General features: G+C 38.7%; 1 non-coding gene across 1 annotated transcript; it reads left to right on the forward strand.

Annotated features, from left to right (window-relative positions):
• Positions 1-1,683: 1,683 nt before the first annotated feature.
• Positions 1,684-1,785, forward strand: LOC123945334. Its single transcript, XR_006819177.1, has one exon. It is a non-coding gene; the product is annotated as a U6 spliceosomal RNA (small nuclear RNA).
• The last annotated feature ends 1,632 nt before the right edge of the window (positions 1,786-3,417 follow it).

Here is a 3,417-nt window from a genome sequence, read left to right on the forward strand (position 1 = left end):
TTCTGCAAAAAGTAAAAGGACTTTTCAGCGAAAGAGAAAAGCAAGGATTGTGAACTACATGGTACAGTTGACCCTTGAACAACACTGGTTTGTGGGTCCTCTTATACCTGGAGTTTTCCAATAAGTACAGTTCAGAACTGTGAATATACTTTCTCTTCCTTATGATTTTCTTAATAACATTTTCTTTTATCTACCTTTATTGTAAGAACATAGTATATAAATAACTGAAAGGTGTTTATTGACTCTGTTATCAGTAAGGTTTCAGTAGGATATTAGTAGTTAAGCTTTGGGGGCGTCAAAAGTTACCCATGGATTTTCAACAGCGCAAGGGTCAGCGCCCCAGCCCCCGCCATGTTGTTCAAGGGTCAGCTATGTTCAGGAAATGTGTGACTGAGTCCTGCCTAAAAAAAGGTTTATGGGAAATAAGAAAGAAAGGAGGATATTTGCCTGGGTGGCTCAGTTGCTTAAGCCTCCGACTCCTGGGTTTGACTCAGGCTGTGATCTCAGGGTCATGAGATGGAGCCCTGTGTCTGGCTCTGCGCTCAGTGGGGAGTGTGCTTGAGGTTCTGTCCCTCTCCCTCTGCCCCTCTAGCTCATGCTCTCTCTATCTCTCTTTCTCAAATAAATAAGTAATTTAAAAAAAAAAAAAGTAAGAAAGGAAAGGAGGGCCTGGTTTAGCCAGTCCCTTCAGGATAGAGAAGGAGTGACCAAAAAGGGGTAATTAAAGAGAATGAAATAAAGAGATTGACCACAGAGGTGTGGAAGAGGTAAAAAGAACCCAAAGGGGATGATAAAGCTCACCTCAGACCAACAACAGCAGGAAGTTGTAACGGTCCCAAAGCCTAAGGGGCCAACGGAGGAGAAAATGACCAGAGCTTAGTGAGAACCATAGCTATAGGAAAGAATCAAACTGATTTGGACATGAGGTAGAGGAAGGCAGCCACTGCCAAACCTGAGAGGAAAGAAACCCAAGCGTAGGGCAAGGGAGGGAATACCACGATTGTTGTCTTTCCCACCCTCCTGTCTCCTGTCAGCTGACCCACAAGGCAAAGCACAGAACCTGTTGATACAGTCGGCACGGGTCAGCCTCCTGGGGTGGAGAGCTGGGCCCAGTGTGAAGAGTGAGTCTGGAGAGGAAGCAGCTCAGGCCCAGATCATAAAAGACTTGTGGGCCTTGCCAAGCTGTCTGGACTTTGTCCTGTAGACAGGAAAAAACCATAAAAAGTGTTTAAGTAGGGAATGACTGCAATGTGATAGTTTAGATGGGGAGAGCCTAAAACTGGTTCTCAAAGTGACGCAGCAGCATCTGCGTCACCTGGGAACTTGCTAGAAATGCAAATTCTTGGGTCCCCTCACTAAATTATGGGAGTGGGACCCAGCAGTCTGTATGCTAACAAGCATCTTTGGGTGTGATTCCGGTGTGTGCCAACATTGGAGAACCATGGGCCTAGAACATTATTCCTGAATCACATGTTCAACAGAATTACTGGAAAATATATATGTGTAGTAGAGATGGCTAGAAATAGTCTGGAGGGATATACTTCAAAATATTAATAATTCTTATCTCTAGGTGGTAAAATTGCATGAGTATTACTTTCTTCCTTTATTTGTATTTTAATGAATTTTCATAATGCACATGCATTTTGACATAAGAAACATAAGTTATTTAAAAGAGAAGGCAATGCTCACTTCGGGAGCATGTTCTAAACTTGGAACAATACAAGAAGATTAGCATGGCCCTTGCACGAGGAGGACATGCATGTTCATCATATGGTCCATATTTTTTAAAAAATAATTAAAAACAAAAGAGAAGGCAGAAAATATAATGGAAATATGTTAATACTTATACCCTTAAAATTTTAAAAATATGTGTATATAACTAAATTATCATAAGCAAAGTTAAAAGATGTCAAGCTGAGAAGAATTTATAAATTATACGACAGTGGGTTAATAAGAGAATATCCCAACATAAAACTTGGCTAAAGTCATAAACCATAGTCTAAAAGAGAAGAAATATGAATAAGAATGTGAATTTTTAAAAATGTGGATATGATTTTTAAAAAATAATTAACATTGCTAATAATCAAAGAAATGAAAAATTAAAACAAAAAGGCACACTTTTTGCTTATCTGATTGACACAGATTGAGTAATCCAGAGTTTTGTTTTGTTTTGTTATTTTAAAGATTTTATTTATTTATTTGACAGAGAGAGAGATCACAAGTAGGCAGAGAAGCAGGCAGAGAGAGAGGAGGAAGCAGGCTCCCTGCGGAGCAGAGAGCCCGATGCGGGGCTCGATTCCGGGACCCTGAGATCATGACCTGAGCCGAAGGCAGCGGCTTAATCCACTGAGCCACCCAGGTGCCCCAAGTAATCCAGAGTTTTATGAGAGTGTGGAAAATGAGTATTTTATCATGGTTTCAATAAGAATATAAAGAGTTACAAATTTTTAGATGGAAATTGCAAAATATCTTCTGTGAAGCCTTGAAAAAGAGTTTTTGATCAGATAGGAATTTTCCCTGAGAAATAATCAGATAATTGTCCATAAGTGTATGCTTACTTTGAAAACATTGAGATGTTTAAACATTGAAGATGCTTAATTGCACTCCTAATCTGAGAAACTGGATTGAAAACAGTAAGCTATATTTCATCCATGACGCTGTCAAAGCTTAACATTTTTTCCAAATTCAAGCATTGTACAGGTTCTGAAAATACAGATATAGGTTGTTGATAGGAAGATAACTATGTATATCCATTTTGGAAGACAAATTTGACACTGTCTATTAAAAAAAACACTATGATAAAAAAACAACAAAAAAAACACCATGCTTACTCCGACCCAATGACTCTACCTTTGGTGTCTAACCTAGAGAAAAAGATACAAATCTACAAAGAGAAAGAAATAAGCATGTGCATGTTCACCTACTATTTGTAATAACCCCCCAAAAAAAGAGGAGGAGCAGCCTAAATTTCCATACATAAGGAACAGATAGGGGCACCTGGGTGGCTCAGTGGGTTAAAGCCTCTGCCTTCGGCTCAGGTCATGATCCCAGGGTCCTGGGATCGAGCCCCGCGTCGGGCTGTCTGCTTGGCAGGGAGCCTGCTTCCTCCTCTCTCTCTGCCTGCTTCTCTGCCTACTTGTGATCTCTGTCTGTCAAATAAATAAATAAAATCTTTAAAAAAAAAAAAAAAGGAACAGATAAACAAAAGATAGTAATGTAATATAAAGGAATGAATTAGATTTCTGTAACTACATAGGAACAGATTATCAAAAAGATTACTGAATGAAAAAGCAAACTATGGAATGATATATGCAGAACAATACTGTTTGTGTAAAAAAAAATAAGACTTTACTAAATGTTTTTGATACATATATGATGTATGTATATTATGTATAAAAATGGATTATAATGTGCACC

The sequence above is a fragment of the Meles meles genome, chromosome 6 (assembly GCF_922984935.1).
Source record: "Meles meles chromosome 6, mMelMel3.1 paternal haplotype, whole genome shotgun sequence".
In the NCBI taxonomy this organism is placed as follows: Eukaryota; Metazoa; Chordata; class Mammalia; order Carnivora; family Mustelidae; genus Meles; species Meles meles.